The 19,038-nt window shown below is 40.4% G+C and overlaps 1 protein-coding gene across 1 annotated transcript in view; it reads right to left on the reverse strand.

Annotated features, from left to right (window-relative positions):
• The window catches only part of LOC100064510 (adhesion G protein-coupled receptor E2), a 39,134-nt gene that overhangs the window by 1,899 nt on the left and 18,197 nt on the right, over positions 1-19,038 (reverse strand). The gene's annotated exons all lie outside the window — the stretch shown is intronic.

Raw genomic sequence — 19,038 nt, forward strand, 5'->3', positions numbered from 1 at the left:
AAATTGCATTGGTCCTTAGGAATATTGAAAAAGTATATAAATTCGTTCATCTATTCATTCTTCAACAAATATTGAGTATCTTGTCTGTGATAGGCTATGTGGTTGGGCTCTGAAGATACAGCAGTGATGAAAGTAAACATTGGACTTCCAAGCAACATGGGGGAGTGAGCTGTTCCCTTCATCACTCCCCCTTTGAACTACAACTACCTGGACATTCCCTGACCAACAGAGGAAGCCCACACAGCACAACAGGATGCCTGAGAACACAGGCAGCTATATACATCTGAGGGTGGATGGACTGGCCCCCTGGGAAGTGGCAGAGATAGATGAGCACACCTTCTCTCTCCCAGTAGCCCTGTCATGCACACCAACGCTTGCTAACCTGGTGCAAGTGCCCAAAAAGTGGGAGCACACACCAGGACATCTGTAAGAAGAGGTGGTGGTAACCCTTAGCTTGCGCTTGTGGTCACTCTCCCAGCAGGGAGGGGGAGCCCACTATTGCCCCTGTGCCACCAAGGACCAGCCAAGGCTCAGGTCCCAGTGGGTATGCCCCACCCTCCAAGCACAGCAACTTAGTGAACCGAGGCTGTGGACTGTAAACAGAGGCCTCAGCAGATCTACATGCTGGGGCAAAAGGTTCCCAAGCATGTCTGTGAGCACTCACAGTGCTGCTGAGTTCCCAAACAGGGAACACGTCCTGGGCAGCTGTGGGAATAGGCATGCAGCTGGGCCCACTCAGGTTCACTTTCCTGGTGGAGAGGGAGAGCCTGCTGTGCCCCAGTGCTGTCAAGGAGCAGCCATAGCTCGGGTCCCAGCAGGGTAGCCCCACTCACCAAGCACAGTGGCCCCTCAGACTGCAGACCATAAACAAAGACTTCAGCAGATCGACCTGCTGGGGCAAATGCTCCTCAGGCACGTGTATGAGTACTCCTAGTGCTGCTGAGCCCCCAAAGGAGGAACAGGCCCCAGGATGCTGTCAAAGTAGGCACGGTTGCTTTGATCCCACTGGTGACCACTTTCAGGCAGGGAGGGGGAGCTCAGAGGACCCCTGACACACCAGAGTGGACCTAGCCCAGTGAGGAAGCCTGGCCTGACAAGGACAGTCCACACAAGTGCCTGAACGCACCCCAGGCTGGGGCAAGCACCCATAATACACACACAGCTCCCAGCAGACGAGGTGGGGCCAGGAACACTGCTCCTGCTCCCCCACACCCAGCAGTAACAGGGGGAATCTGTGCCCTAAGAATACCACAAATGCCCCAACAAAAGATTAGTTCATCAAGCACCATGAGAAACTGCAGCAACAATTCAGACCAGAAGGAAAATGAGAATTCTCTAGAAACAGACACTGAAGGCACAGAAATATACAACCTAAATGACAGAGAATTCAAAATAGTTATCATAAGGAAACTTAATGACTTACAAGAAAACACAGAGAGACAATTCAAGGAGCTCAGCAATAAAATGAATCCCTTCACCAAAGAGATTGAAACTATAAAAAAATGAAGCAAAAATTCTTGATATGAAAAACACAATTGATGAAATAAAACATAATCTAGAATCATTAGTAAATAGAACTGATCTTATGGAGGAAAGAATTATTCTTCTTGAGGGTAAAAATGTGGACATTCTACAGGTGGAGGAGGAGACAGAACTAAGATTTTTAAAAAAGGAAGGAATTCTTTGAGAAATAGCCAACTCAATTAGGAAAAGCAACATAAGGATTATAGGTATTCCAGAGGGAGAAGTGGGGGAGACAGGAGCAGAGAGCTTGTTCAAAGAAATAATTGCTGAGAACTTACCAAAACTGTGGATGGTTTCAGATTTACAGATAAATGAAGCTAATCAAATGCCCAACTTCATCAGCACTAAAATAACTTCTCAAAGGCATATAATTATAAAAATGGCAAAAGTTTGTGATCAAGAAAAAATACTAGGAGCAGCAAGGCAGAAGGAAATAACCTACAAAGGAAATCCTATCGGCTTTCAGACCACTTCTCAGCAGAAACTCTACAGGCTAGGAGAGAATGGGATGATATATTCAAAATACTGAAAGACAAACACTTTCAGCTAAGAATGCTCTAGCCAGGAAAACTTTCCTTCAGATACGGTGGAGAAATAATCTTTCCCAGATAAACAGAAGTCGAGGGAGTTCATTGCTGCTAGACCTCCCCTACAAGAAATAAGCAAAGATGCCCTCACACTGGCAACAGAAAGGCAAAGGTCTACAAAGCTCTGAGCAAGGATACAAATAGACATGATAAGAAACGTGTGTTCTCTACCAGGACAGAGAACCAAAGACTCAATTACAACTTATAAGAGAAAAGGAAAGGAAGCATCAAAAGTAATGGTAAACACTTCAACTTAGCTACAAACTCACAAAATTAAAAACAGAAAATTTTTTAACAGCAGTTACTCAGAAGGGGAGAGGAAAGAGAAGGAACCTGCTTAGGTTAATGGAGATAAGCGGCCATGAGGAAATGGTCTATCACATCTCCAACATCTTTCCTACAACCCTCATGGTAACCACTAACCAAAAAATCAAAGCAGAGCCACAATTCACAAAAAGTGAGAAATCTCCCTCAGAAAGCCAATAAAATGAAGTGGCCGTCAGAAATGCAAAGGAAGAGAAACAGTGGAAACATAGAACAACCAGAAAACAAGAGATAAAATGGCAGCCTTAAGCCCTCATATATCAATATCACTCTAAATGTATATCACTCTAAATGTAAATGGATTGATCTCTCCAATCAAAAGACACAGAGTAGCTGGATGGATTAAAATACAAGACCCAGCAATATGCTGCCTCCAGGAAACGCAACTCAGCTCCAAACACAAACACAGGCTTTGAGGGAAGGGATGGAAGAAAATACTCCAAGCTAATGGCCAACAAAAGAAAGCAGGTGTTGCCATACTTTTATCAAACAAAGCAGACTTCAAGTTAAAAAAGACAAAGATAGACAAAGAGGGACAGTATATAATGATAAAAGGGACATTCCACCAAGAGGATGTAACACTTATTAATATATATGCACGTAACATAGGGGCCCCAAAGTACATAAAGCAATTATTAACAGACATAAAGGAAGAAATTAACAGCAATACAATAGTTGTAGGGGACCTCAACACCTCACTCACATCAATGGACAGCTCATCCAGACAAAATATCAAGGAAATAGTAGATTTAAATAAAACTCTTGATCAGATGGACTTAATAGATATAGAGAGAGCATTCCGTCTGAAAACAGCAGAATATACATTCTTCTCAAGTGCACATGGGTCATTCTCAAAGATAGACCATATGTTGGGAACCAAACCAAGCCTCAATAAATTTAAGAAGATTGAAATCATCCCAACCATCTTTTCTGACCACAATACTAGAACCACAAGAACAAAACTGGGAAAGTCAGAAATATGTGGAGACTAAACAACATACTACCGAACAACCATTGGATCATTGAGGAAATCAAAGGGGAAATTAAAAAATACCTGGAGACAAATGAAAATGAAAATATAACATACCAACTCTTATTCGATGCAGCAAAAGAGGTCCTAAGCGGGAAATTCATAGCAATGCAGGCCCACCTCAACAAGCAAGAAAAATCTCAAATACGTAATCCTGAAGTACACCTAACAGAGCTGGAAAAAGAAGGACAGACAAAGCCCAAAGTCAGCAGAAGGAGAGGAATAATAAAAATCAGACCACAAATAAATGAAATAGAGATTTAAAAAAACAGTAGAAAGGATTAATGAAACTAAGAGCTGGTTCATTGAGAAGATAAACAAAATTGACAAACCCTTAGCTAGACTCACCAAGAAAAAAAAGAGAGAAGGCTCAAATAAATAGAAATGGAAGAAGAGAAATTTACAACAGATACTGCAGAAATACAAAGGATTATAAGAGAATACTATGAAAAACTATATGCCCACAAATTCGATAACCTGGAAGAAATGGATGAATTCCTAGACTCATACACCCTCCCAAAACCAAATCAAGAAGAAACAGAGAATCTGAACAGACCAATCACAAGTACAGAGATTGAAATAGTAATCAAAAGCCAGCCAAAAAACAAAAGTCCAGGACCAAAATGGCTTCTCTGGAGAATTCTACCAAACATCCAAAGAAGATTTAGTGCCTATCCTTCTCAAACTATTCCTAAAAATTGAAGAATGTGGAACACTGACTAACGCACTCTATGAAGTCAGCCTTGTCCTGATACAAAAACCAGACAAGGACAAGAAGAAGGAGAAATACAGGCCAATATCACTGATGAACTGAGATGCAGAAATCCTCCACAAAATATTGGCAAACCGAATACAGCAATAAATTACAAGAATCGTACACCATGATCAAGTGGGATTCATTACAGGGACTCAGGGATGGTTCAACATCTGCAAGTCAATCGATGTGATACACCACATCAACAAAGTGAGGAATAAAAATCCCATGATCATCTCAGTAGATGCAGAGAGCGTTTGACAAGATCCAACAGCCATTTATCATTCTAAAACTCTCAATAAAAAGGGAGATGGTATAGAAGGAAAGTACCTCAATACAATAAAGGCCATATACGACAAACCCACAGCCAACTCATACTTAATGGCGAAAAACTGAAAGCCATCCCTCTGAGAACAGGATCAAGACAGGCATGTCCACTCTTGCCACTCCTACTTCAACATAGTATGGGAGGTATTGGCCAGAGCAGTTAGGCAAGAAAAAGAAGTAAAAAAGAATCCAAATTGGAAAGGAAGAAGTGAAATTTTGCTAATTGCAGGTGATATGATTGTATATATAGAAAACCCTATAAAGTATCCACCAGAAAACTATTAGAAATAATCAACAAGTACAGCAAAGTTGCAGGGTACAAAATCAATTTTCAAAAATCAGTTGCATTCCTATACACTAACAATGAACCAGCAGAAAAAGAAATCAAGGAAACAATCTTATTTACAATCACAACAACAACAAAAAATAAAATATCTAGGGATAAACTTAACCAAAGAGGTGAAAGACCTGTACACTGAAAACTATAAGACATTATTGAAAGAAATTGAAGCCATAGAGACATGGAAAGATATTCCATGTTCATGGGTCTGAAGAATAAACATAGTCAAAATGTCCACACTATCTAAAGCAATCTACAGCTTCAATGCAATCCCTATCACAGGCCCAACAACATCTTTCACAGAAATAGATCAAAGACTCCTAAAATTTATATGGAACAACAAAAGACCATGAGTAGCCAAAGCAATCCTGAGCAAAAAGAACAAAGCTGGAGGCATCACAATCCCTGACTTCAAAACATACTCCAAAGCTACAGTAATCAAAACAGCATGGTACTGGCACAAAAACAGACAAACAGATCAATGCATCAGAATTGAAAGCTCAGAAATAAAACCACACATTAATGGAAAGTTAATCTTTGACCAAAGAGCCAAGAATATACAATGCAGAAGGGAGAGTCTCTTCAATAAACTGGACATTGTTGTTAAAACTGGACAGCTACATGCAAAAGACTGAAAGTAGACCATTGTCTTGCACCATAGACAAAAATTAACTCTAAATGGATTAAGGATTTGAATGTAAGAACTGAAAGCATAATAATCCTAAAAGATAATATAGGCAGTACATTCTTTGACATTGGTCTTAGCCACATCTGTTCGAATACATGTCTAATTGGGTAAGGGAGGCAAAAGAAAAATTTAACAAATGGGACTACATCAGACTAAAAGGTTTCTGCAAAGCAAATGAAACCATCAACAAAATGGAAAGACAACCCAGCAACTGGGAGAAAATATTTGCAAATCATTTATCAAAGAAGGGGTTGATATCCAAAGTATATAAAGAACTCACACAACTCAACAACAAAAAAGCAAACAACCTGATCAAAAAATGGGCAGAGGATATGAACAGACATTTTTCAAAGGAAGACATACAGATGGCCAACAGACACATGAAAAGATGCTCAACATCACTAATCATCAGGGAAATGCAAATCAAAACTACACTGAGATATCACCTCGCACCCATCAGAATGGCTGTAATTACCAAGACAAAAAACAACAAATGTTGGAGAGGATGTGGAGAAAAGGGAAGCCTCACACACCGCTGGTGGGAATGCAAACTGGTGCAGCCATTATGGAAAACAGTATGGAGATTCCTCAAAAATCTAAAAAGAACTACCATACGACCCAGCTATCCCACTACTGGGTATCTACCCAGACAATTTGAAATGAACAATCCAAAGTTACATAAGCACCTCTATGTTCATTGCAGCACTTTTCACAACAGCCAAGACATGGAAGCAACCCAAGTGCCCATCGATCAACGATTGGATAAAGAAGATGTGGTATTTATACAATGGAATACTATTCAGCAATAAAAAAAAACGAAATCATCCCATTTTCAACAACATGAATGGACCTGGAGGGAACTGCGCTAAGCAAAATAAGCCTGAGAGAGAAAGACAAACACCATTGATTTCACTCATATGTGGAATATAAACAAATATGTGGACAAAGACAACAGTCCAGTGGTTACCAGGGGGTGGGGATGGGCACAGGGGGTGAAGGGGAGCACTTATGTGGTGACAGACAAGAAATAATGTGCAACTGAAATCTCACATTGATGTAAACTAATAAGAATCTCAATTTTTTAAAAAAAAGGAAGGTAATTAGGGGGTGGAGCAAAATGGCGGGGTGAGCTGACCCGGGATTCTCTCCCCTCCAAAATACAAAAAAAGATTGGAAGAACTGAATTTCAGAGAACAAAAATAATGCCAGCTCATTAGAGACCTACAATTCCAAGAAGGCAGAGATCATAAACCTTGCTTTATACCTTCGGAGGCACTGGAACGGTAGGAGAGAACATCGCTCCCTCCCCTGGAGTCTGCGATCGCTCCGGCGTGGGTCGGGAAGGAGCGGGGGAAGGGCCGCGCGACCGGGGGATCATCCAGGACTCCTGCCACTGATTCAGTGGAAACCCGCTGACGGGGGGAAAGCTTCTGTCCACGGGGACGCCATAAATCAAGGGCCTTGGGAGACCAGAGAACAGAACTGATCTGAACCCAGACCGGTGCGTGTGAGTAACAGCCCCTCCCCCCCAGTGAAGCCAGTGGGCGCAGCCATCTTGCCCCAAGGCTGAGAGCTCATAACACGCTGCTCTCGACCCCCATCTAGTGGCGACAGGCTGTAACTGCAACTGAATTCTACCACCATGAGAAAACACCGCTCCTCTACCATCCAGCAATTTATAAAAGCCCCAGACCAGAAGGAAAACAATAAAAACACAGAATTAAGTCCTAAGGACTTGGAATTAGGTAAACTAAGTGATAATGAATTCAGAGCAGCTATAATCAAAAAAACTCAATGAGGTAGAGAGAAAGATAGAGAAACAAGCCGAGTTCTGGAGTTACTTCACAAAAGAGATTGAAATCATAAAGAAGAATCAAACAGAATTACTTGAGATGAAAAACACAATGGACCAGATAAAACAGAATACGGATTCCCTGAATGCCCATGTAGACAACATAGAGGAGAAAATTAGCATAATCGAGGACAGACAGGCTGAATGGCGCCAGACAGAGGAAGAAAGAGAACTAAGAATTTTTAAAAAATGAGCAAAATCTCCAAGAGATAATGGATTCAATGAGGAGTAAGAACATAAGGATCATAGGAATTCCCGAGAATATGGAAAAGGAAAATGGAGCAGAAAGTGTGCTTAACGAAATTATTGAAGAGAACTTCCCAAATCTAGGGATCAACGGAGAAATGTCTGTAGAGGAGGGTTTTAGATCTCCTAGATTTGTCAATGTAAAAACAGCTACCCCAAGGCACATAATAGTAAAGTTGGCAAATAGGAATGATAAGGAGAGAATACTCAGGGAAGTAAGGGAAAAAAAGAGAATAACCTATAAAGGAGCCCCTATCAGACTGTCAGTGGATTTCTCTACAGAAACCCTACAAGCTAGGAGAGAATGGAGTGATATATTCAAAGCTTTAAAGGATAAAAACCTTCAGCCAAGAATACTCTATCCAGCAAGAATTTCCTTCAGATATGAGGGAGAAATTAAATCTTTTCCAGACAAACAAAAGTTAAGGGAATTTGTAACTAAAAGCCCTCCATTACAAGAAATCCTCAAGAAGGCTCTCATACTTGAAAAAAGAAAAAAGGGAGAAAGGGGACACAATCCACAGACTAGGGAGACCGATGGATAGAACCAGAACAGGATAGCAAATATTCAATTATAGCAGTAGGGTAAAAGTAAGGAAACTACCAAAACAAGGACGATCTTAGCACTCTAACTACCAATTAATAAGACGAGTTGGAATAAAAAATGAAAATAATTATTTAGGAGGGGAAGAGCAAAGGGTCTAAATCAGTATTGGTCGAGTAAGTAAGAGACCACCAGTAATAGACTATATTATACACAAGATTCTAAATACAAACTTCAAGGTAGACACTAAAATAAAGTACAGAACAGAGTCACAAATCATAGATGAGGAAAAATCTAAGAAACCCAGCGCAAGAAATTGCAGTATTAAATGGGTAGTCTAAAGCACACAGGAAAAGAAACACAGGAAAACAAGATAATGAGCAACAGATTGACAGCATTAAGTCCACATGCATCAATAATCACTCTCAATGTGAACGGATTGAACTCTCCAATAAAAAGACACAGAGTGGCAAAATGGATTAAAGAACAAGATCCAACAATTTGTTGCCTCCAGGAAACACACCTCAGCCCCAAGGACAAACACAGACTTAGGGTGAAGGGGTGGAGGACAATACTTCAAGCAAATAGCAAGGAAAAAAAGGCAGGTGTTGCAATTCTCATATCAGACCAAGTGGATTTCAAAATAAGACAGGTAAAGAGAGACACAGAGGGACAATATATAATGATCAAAGGGACACTTCATCAAGAAGAAATAACGCTTATAAATATCTATGCACCCAACACAGGAGCACCAAGATTCATGAAGCAACTATTAACAGACCTGAAGGAAGATGTTAAAAACAACACAATAATAGTAGGGGACCTCAACACCCCACTCACATCAATGGGCAGCTCATCCAGACAGAAAATCAACAAGGAAATAGTGGAGTTAAATGAAAAACTAAAACAATTGGACTTAATAGACATATATAGATCACTCCACCCTAAAAGAGCTGAATACACATTCTTCTCAAGTGCACAGGGAACATTCTCTAAGATAGACCATATGTTGGGAAACAAGGCAAGCCTCTACAAATTTAAAAAAATTGAAATAATAACAAGCATCTTCTCAGATCATAGTGCTATAAGGCTACAAATTAATTACAAGAAAAAAGCTGAGAAAGGCACAAAGATGTGGAGACTAAACAACACACTACTGAACAAGCAATGGATCATTGAAGAAATTAAAGAAGAAAGAAAAAAATACCTGGAAACAAATGAAAATGATAGCATGCCATACCAACTCATATGGGATACAGCAAAAGCTGTATTAAGAGGAAAATTCATCGCAATACAGGCACATCTTAACAAACAAGAAAAATCCCAAATAAGCAATCTTAAAGCACACCTAACTGAACTAGAGAAAAAAGAACAAATGAAGCTGAAAGTCAGCAGAAGGAGAGAAATAATAAAAATAAGAGCAGAAATAAATACTATTGAAACGAAAAAGGCAGTAGAAAGGATCAATGAGACAAAGAGCTGGTTTTTGAGAAGATAAATAAAATTGACAAACCACTAGCCAGACTTACAAAGAAAAAAAGGGAGAAAGCTCAAATAAACAAAATCAGAAATGAAAGAGGAGAAATAACAACAGACTCTGCAGAAATACAACAGATTATAAGAGAATACTACAAAAATCTATATGCCAACAGAATGGATAACCTAGAGGAAATGGATAAATTCTTGGACCCCTACAATCTCCCAAAGCTCACTCAAGAAGAGGCAGACAATTTGAACAGACCAATCACAAGGAAAGAGATTGAAACAGCAATCAAAAACATCCCAAAGAATAAAACCCCAGGACCAGATGGCTTTCCTGGGGAATTCTACCAAACTTTCAGAGAGGATTTAATACCTATCCTTTCAAGCTATTCCAAAGAATTAGGGAAGATGGAACACTTCCTAACACATTCTATGAGGCCAAGATCACACTGATCCCAAAACCTGACAAGGACACCACGAAAAAAGAGAACTACAGGCCAATATCACTGATGAACATAGATGCAAAAATTCTAAACAAAATTTTGGCAACCAGAATTCAGCAATTCATGAAAAGAATCATACATCAGGATCAGGTGGGATTCATACCAGGGACTCAGGGATGGTTCAACATCCGCAAATCAATCAACGTGATACACCACATCAACAAACTGAGGAATAAAAACCACATGATCATCTCAATAGATGCAGAGAAGGCATTTGACAAAATCCAACAGCCATTTATGATAAAAACTCTGAACAAAATGGGCATAGAAGGAAACTACCTCAACATAATAAAGGCCATATACAACAAACCCATAGCCAACATCATACTCAATGGGCAAAAACTGAACCCCATCCCCCTAAAAACAGAAACGAGACAAGGATGCCCTCTATCACCACTCTTATGTAACATAGTACTGGAGGTCCTGGCCAGGGCAATCAGGCAAGAAAAAGGAATAAAAGGAATCCAAATAGGGAGGGAAGAAGTGAAACTCTCGCTGTTTGCAGACGACATGATCTTATATATAGAAAACCCCAAAGAATCCATTGGAAAACTCTTAGAACTAATCAACAACTACAGCAAAGTTGCAGGGTATAAAATCAATTTGCATAAATCAGTAGCATTTCTATACTCCAGTAATGAACCAACAGAAAAAGAACTCAAGAATACAATACCATTCACAATCGCAACAAAAAGAATAAAATACCTTGGGGTAAATTTAACTAAGGAAGTGAAGGACCTATATAATGAAAATTACAAGGCCTTTCTGAGAGAATTGAATGACAGCATAAGGAGATGGAAAGACATTCCATGTACATGGATTGGAAGAATAAACATAGTTAAAATGTCCGTTCTACCTAAAGCAATCTACAGATTCAACGCCATCCCAATCAGAATCCCAATGACATTCTTTACAGAATTAGAACAAAGAATCCTAAAATTCATATGGGGCAACAAAAGACCCCGAATTGCTAAAGCAATCCTGAGAAAAAAGAACAAAACGGGAGGCATCACAATCCCTGACTTCAAAACATACTACAAAGCTACAGTAATCAAAACAGCATGGTACTGGTACAAAAACAGGTGCACAGATCAATGGAACAGAATCGAAAGCCCAGAAATAAAACCACACATCTATGGACAGCTTATCTTTGACAAAGGAGCTGAGGGCATACAATGGAGAAAAGAAAGTCTTTTCAACAAATGGTGCTGGGAAAACTGGAAAGACACATGTAAAAGAATGAAAATTGACCATTCTTTTTCACCATTCACCAAAATAAACTCAAAATGGATTAAAGACCTAAAGGTGAGACCTGAAACCATAAGGCTTCTGGAAGAAAACGTAGGCAGTACACTCTTTGACATCAGTATTAAAAGGATCTTTTCGGACACCATGTCTTCTCAGAGAAGGGAAACAATAGAAAGAATAAACGAATGGGACTTCATCAGATTAAAGAGCTTCTTCAAGGCAAATGAAAACAGGATTGAAACAAAAAAACAACCCACTAACTTGGAAAAAATATTTGCCAGTCATATATCTGACAAAGGCTTAATATCCATAATATATAAAGAACTCTCACAACTCAACAACAAAACATCAAACAACCCAATCAAAAAATGGGCTGGAGACATGAACAGACATTTCTCCAAAGAAGATATACTGATGGCCGATAGGCACATGAAAAAATGCTCATCATCGCTGATCATCAGTGAAATGCAAATCAAAACTACATTAAGATATCACCTTACACCCGCTAGAATGACAAAAATATCTAAAACTAATAGCAACAAATGTTGGAGAGTTTGTGGAGAAAAAGGAACCCTCATACACTGCTGGTGGGAATGCAAACTGGTGCAGTCACTATGGAAAACAGCATGGAGATTCCTCAAGAAACTAAAAATAGAACTACCATACGATCCAGCCATCCCACTACTGGGTATTTATCAAAAGAGCTTGAAGTCAGCAATCCCAAAAGTCCTCTGCACCCCAATGTTTATTGCAGCACTGTTTACAATAGCCAAGACGTGTAAGCAACCTAAGTGCCCAGCAACAGACGAATGGATAAAGAAGATGTGGTACATATATACAATGGAATACTACTCAGCTGCAAAACAGAACAAAATCATTCCATTTGGAATAACACGGATGGACCTTGAGAGAATTATGTTAAGTGAAATAAGCCAGCGAGAGAAAGATAATCTGTGTATGACTCCACTCATATGAGGAATTTAACATTATGGACTAAGAACAGTTTAGTGGATACCAGGGGAAAGGTGGGGTGCGGGGTGGGCACAAAGGGTGAAGTGGTGCACCTACAACATGACTGACAAACATTAATGTACATTGAAATTCCACAAGATTGTAACCTATCAATAACTCAATAAAAAAAAAGGAAGGTAAATATCGTTTTAAGCCCCTGAAATCTCACATCAGTAGGAGGCACACAGTCAGACACACCGTGACAATAAACAAAAATGTGGGGCAATGAGAATGTATCATAGTTGTCCCGCTTAGTTTTGGGCCTGAGAGATTAGGATGGTTAGTGAAGATTCCCACCAGAATTTACAGGTTAGTTGAGATATGAGCAATGAGTGGATGTCACTGAGAGAAACAGTGTTGAGGCAGGGGCCTGTAATTTCTTTAGGTTCATGGGACTCAAGTTTTCAAGAGTCTCGTGAACCTAATGTGGTTTGAGAGGGTTTTCCTGAACTATTCAATTTATTTATCCTTCACCTGCTGCAAAACCCATCCACTGAGTCTAAAATCATTTTTCTGGCTTTATTGAGACATATTTCGCACCCGTAACATTCACAGATTTACACTGTGCATTTCAGTGATCGTGAGTATATTCAGAGTTGTGCAACCATCACCACAATGTAACTGTAGGAAATTTTCAGCTCCTCAGAAAGAAACTTCAGAGTGATGTCAGCATCGTGATGGAGTGAGTTATTCCCTTTGTCTCCCCTCTAAGTTACAACCCACTGGAAATCTGTTGATGGACAGAGACTCCGTACACAGTGTTACAGGATGCCTGAGAGATCCACGATCTATACATCTGAAGGTGGGTGGACTGGACCCCAAAGAGGCAGAGGAACTAGGGGAGCAGCCCCTTCTCCCTCCCCTCACAGCAGCAATCCAGGGCAGGGGTCCTCACACCTGTGCATGTGCCGATGAGCACACGATGTGGGGCAGAAACAACAGGTGCAGGGTGGTCATTGCCCATCACCCCGTGGATCCACCTTTTGTGCCTGCAAACAGAGACTGCAGGAGATGAAGCACCAGGTGCGGCTTGGTCCCTGACCCTCACCAGCAGATCTGGTACACTCGGCTGTGAGCAGACACTGGAGGAGCAGAAACAACAGGCATGCCTTATCCCCATCCCTCCCCCCTAGAACTAGCAGGTCACACACAGGCCCTGAGAATCAGGACACAGAGGGGGACCAGTGAACCAGCCCTTTTTCCCTCCCCCAGCAGTGGCCCAGTCCTTCCAATGGTGGGGACATTATATGAAATTCAGATTTTCCTGCCTGGGGAAGGTTGCCCTGACCTGAGTTTTCAAAACACACCAGCAAGTGCCAGAGACCAAAGGGTGCATGAGTGATCAACAGCAACAAGCTTTCTCTGCATATCCCCTGCACTCCCCCACCCGCCCTGCAGCAGTGGCAAGTGGAACCTGTGACCATAGGCTGCAGGAACAACAGCAGAACCAGTGACACAGACCCAGTGGTGGCACCCACGGAAGGGGTAAGGGGATGCAATAAAAGTCCTCAGGTCCCCAGGGCACCAGCTGTGACAGTGACACTGGTGAACCCGGCACACCTCAGAGAAGCCATGAGCAGCAGCACAGGAGGTGCACAGGGCAGCAGCATCCAAGCCCCTGGAGAGCCCGTGGGGGAACCTGAGGCCCAGTTGACCCCGAAAGCAGCAGAAGTGCTGGCAGACTGGTGAGCCTGGTGGCACCACCTGAGACGGCAGTGACATCACAAGCAGCAAGGCACCAGCCACCTCAGAAGCACAAGTGGCACAAGGAAGAGACAGACAATGCCCCTGGCAGGGGCAGTGGAGTGTGGAAAGTGCAGGCTCAAATACCACCAGAACCAGCTCAGAACCAAAGTAGCCAAAGCCATACCCAAATCAGAAAGGTGTTTACTACGAAAAATGTACCAGTAGAGGATCAACTCATCAAGCACCTTGAAAAAGAGAGTAACTTGGCAGAACACAAGGAGAATGATAGCTCTCCAGAAACCAAACTTGAAGTCACAGAAGATTACAATCTAACTGAGATAGAATTCAAAATAGCTGTCATGAAGAAACTCAATGAGTTACCAGAAAACTCAGAAAGAGAGTTCAGTGAGCTCAGGAATAAAATTAATGAACAGAAGGAGTACTACACCAAAGAGATTGAAACACTTTTTTAAAAAAACAAAGAGAAATTCTGGAGATGAAGAATACAGTTCATGAGATGAAAAATAAAGTAGAAAGCATTAAAAATAGAGCAGACCAGATGGAAGAATTAGTGAGCTCAAAAACAGAAAACCAGAATTGATTCAAATGGAAGAAGAGAGAGAACTAAGATTTGTTTTTTAAAAAATGAAGCAATTCTATGAGAAATATCTGATTCAATTAGGAAAAGTAACATAAGGATAATAGGTAGCCCAGAAGGAGAAGAGAGGTAGAAAGGAGCAGAAAGCTTATTAAAGAAATAATACTAGCAAATTCCCCAAAGCTTGTGAAAGAACTGGACATACAAAACAAATAGAACTGGACGTATGAAGCAATAGGAACAGAACATACGAAGCAAACAGAACTCCTAATACCTCAATGCGAAAAGATCCTCTCAAAAGCATATATTATTAAAAGTGTCAGGAATGAACAACAAAGAAAGAACATGAAGGGAAGCAAGAGAGAAAACCACATACAAAGGAACCTCCACCAGGCTTTCAGCAGTTTTCTCAGCAGAAACCTTACAGGCTAGGACAGAGTGAAATGATATATTCAAAACACTGAAAGACGGGGCTGGCCCCGTGGCCGAGTGGTTGGGTTCACGCGCTCCACTGCAGGCAGCCCAGTGTTTCGTTAGTTCGAATCCTGGGCACGGACATGGCACTGCTCATCAGACCATGCTGAGGCGGCGTCCCACGTGCCACAACTGGAAGGACCCACAGCGGAGAATATACAACTGTGTACCGGGGGGCTTTGGGGAGAAAAAGGAAAAAATAAAAAAAATCTTAAAAAAAAAAAACACTGAAAGACAAAAACAGTGGAAATGGAAATATAAAGCAAACAGAATATACGAGACTAAACAAAGGAGCCAAGAATACACAATGCAGAAAGGAAAGTCTCTTCGATAAATGGTGTTGGGAAAACTGGGCAGCCACATGAAAAAGAATGAAAGTAGACCATTATCTTTTGCCATACACAAAAAGTAACTCAAAATGGATTAAAGACTTGAAAGTAAGATGTGAAACCATAAAATCCTCGAAGAAAATATAGACAGTACACTCTTTGACATAAGTCTTAGCAGCATCTTTTTGAATACTATTTCTCCTCAGGCAAGGGAAACAAAAGAAAAAATAAACAAATGGGACTACATCAGACTCAAAGGCTCTACAAGGCAAAGGAAATCATGAACAAAACGAAAAGACAACCCACCAACTGAGAGAGAATATTCGCAAATCGTATATGCAACAAGGGGTTAATTCCAAAAATATATAAAGAACTCATGCAACTCAACAACAACAACAAAACAAACAACCCAATCAAAAATGGGCAGAGGATATGAACGCACATTTTTCCAAAGAAGGTATACAGGCACATGAAGGAGGTTCAACAACAGTAATTATTTGGGATATGCAAATCAAAACTATAATGCGATATCCCCTTACACCTGTTCATAATGGCTATGATTAACAAGACAAAAAATTAACAAATGTTGGAGAGGATGTGGAGAAAAGGGAACCCTCCTCCACTGCTGGTGGGAATGCAAATAGGTACAGCCACTATGGAAAACAGTATGGAGATTTCTCAAAAAATTAAAAATAGAAGTGCCATATGATCCAGCTATCCAACTACTGGGTATTTATCCAAAGACTTGAAACCAACAATTCAAAGAGACTTATGCACCCCTATGTTCCCTGCAGCATTATTCACAACAGCCAAGATGTGAAAGCAACCCAAGTGTCCTTCAATTGATGAATGGATAAAGAAGATGTGGTGTATATATATATATATATATATATATATATATATATATATATACACACACACACACACACACACAACGGAATTCTATTTAGCAATAAAAAGATATGAAATCGTCCCATTTGCAACAACATGAATGGACATTGAGCATATTATGTTAAGTGAAATAAGCCAGACAGAGAAAGACAAGCACCGCCTGATTTCACTCACACATAGAAGATGAACAAACACATGGAGAAAGAGAACCGATTAGTGGTTTCCAGAAGGGAAGGTGATGGGGGAGGGTGAAAAGGGTAAAGGGGTGCATATGCATGGAGACGGATAAATACTCGACTGTGGATGGTGAGCATGATGCAGTCTATACAGAAACTGAAATATAATAACGTACACCTGAAATTACACAATGTTATACACCAATATGACCTCAATAAAACATTTTTTAAAAAATTACAAATGCTGCTCTAGCAATTGCTACCTGCTTATAAAACTAAAGGATTGAAAATAAAGTAAATGTCCATCAATACAAGGCTAGCTATTATAATTATGAAAAATTTATATAATAAAATCTTATGCATCTGTAAAATGGAAGGAAGAAGCTGAAGAAACTTCAAGATATGTTGTTAAATGAAGAAAACCAGTGTGCAGAAAAGGGGTATGGTATGCAACCATTGGTACTAAACATATATTAAAAATCAAAATATGTGATTTTTATATTAACAAAATCCTTTTGATAGAAAAAAAAGAAACTTCCTTCACATTAGCAGCCACACCTCATTCTGACTCTCAGGCATCCCACCCCCACCCTAGCCCCAGGGCACCACTAATCTACTTTCTATCTCTATGGTTTGCCTATTCTGGACATTTCACATGAGTGGAATCATAAGATATGTGATCTGTTATGACTCGATTCTTTCATTTAGCATACAGTTTTCAAGGCTCATTCATGTTGCAGCATATTTTCATGGGTGAATAATATTTTTTATTCTTTATTAATGGCTAAATAATATTCCACTGTATGCTATGCCACACTTCCTTTACCCACTCATCAGTTAGTGGACATTTAATTTCCAACTTTGGCTACTTTGAATGATGCTGCTATGAGCATTCATGTACAAGTTTTGTGTGGACGTATGTTGTCATTTCTTTGGGGAATATACCTAGGAGAGGAATTGCTGGGTCATGTGGTAGCTATACATTCAAACTTTGAGAAACGGTCAAACTGTTTTGCAAAACAGCAGCACTATTTTAAATACCAGCCAGCAATGGGTGAGGATTCTAATTTTTCCACATCCTTGCAACACTTTCCACTGTCCGTCTTTTTTTTTCATTTTGTGTTAAAACTAATGAGGGTGAAGTGATATCTTATTTTGTGGCTTTTAATTTGCATTTTGCTAATGCCTAATATGTTGAGCATCTTTTCATGCACTTATTGGTCTTTTATATACCTTTAAAGAAATGTCCAAATTCAAGTCAGTCCATTTTATATTGAATTTGTCTTTCATTATTGAGTTAATTCAGTTTAATTTTAACAACAGTGCAAACAGATCTCTTATGATCACAGATTGGTTACCGAGGCATAGAGAGCTTATGTCTATTGCTCAAGGTTTTACTAACAGACAGTGAGAGAATCTACTCTTGATCCAACATTAATGCAAAGTATAGAGCAAGAAAATGGAGAGTGAGGCGGGACATTTCAGGAGAAAGGAGACCGAGGCAGGACATTTCAGGACAATGGAGAGTGAGGTGGGACATTTCAGGACAATGGAGAGGGAGGAAGGACATTTCAGGACAATGGAGAGTGAGGTGGGACATTTCAGGACAATGGAGAGGTTGGTAGGACACTTCAGGACAAGAAACTATATCCTGAGAACAATGTAATCAAGAAAGAACTGAAGTGTCTGAGAAGGACACCTGGAAAGAGCTCAGCTGAGCAGGTGAACATAAGTTTTAGCAGCATGTCGTGGTTAAGAGTGCATGTCCCAGGAGACTGACTTCTGAATGGAGGAGTGAGAGCCTTGGTAAACTTGCTCTCCTTCTAAAACTACAAGAATATAAGCAAAACAGCTAAAAGCAACCATTTCAAAACTCTAGCAATTACTCCAAGCCACAGAACAAACTGAAAATAGCCTATCCAAGAGAACCTGCTGACCCTCAATAAGACTGGAAAGGAAGGAGTCTGTGAAGTTTCAACTTGGAGCCTTTTCCATTCCTTCTCTCCCCAGCTTGGTGGTGCAGCAGCCAAAAGTTGACAGCACTCCAGACAACAGAGGGAGCTGACTACATCCAGAGATCTGTTAACAGTATCATCATCATCCTTAGAGCACAGTCAGCATTTTTCCAGACCCTTTGACTCCCTGGGAACATTTTCTTCTCCAAGTTTGGAGGCTTTTTGATGTGACCAATAGTTCATCTCAGTGGGGGACAAAAAAGCCTACTCCATGGGCATTTCCAAACCAATAGCAAACTGCTGTCACACACCAGCTGCCTAAGGCTGCGATTTTAAGCAGGGTCAACAAGGATTTGTCTGGGGAATTTCAAAGATACTCTCCAATGCTGGAGAACTAAAGGAACATAGAGAATTTTGAAAAACTCAGAAACATTCCTGGAAGCCTCAGGATGCACAATGATGTGCCCAT

The sequence above is a fragment of the Equus caballus genome, chromosome 7 (genome assembly GCF_041296265.1).
Source record: "Equus caballus isolate H_3958 breed thoroughbred chromosome 7, TB-T2T, whole genome shotgun sequence".
Classification (NCBI taxonomy): Eukaryota; Metazoa; Chordata; class Mammalia; order Perissodactyla; family Equidae; genus Equus; species Equus caballus.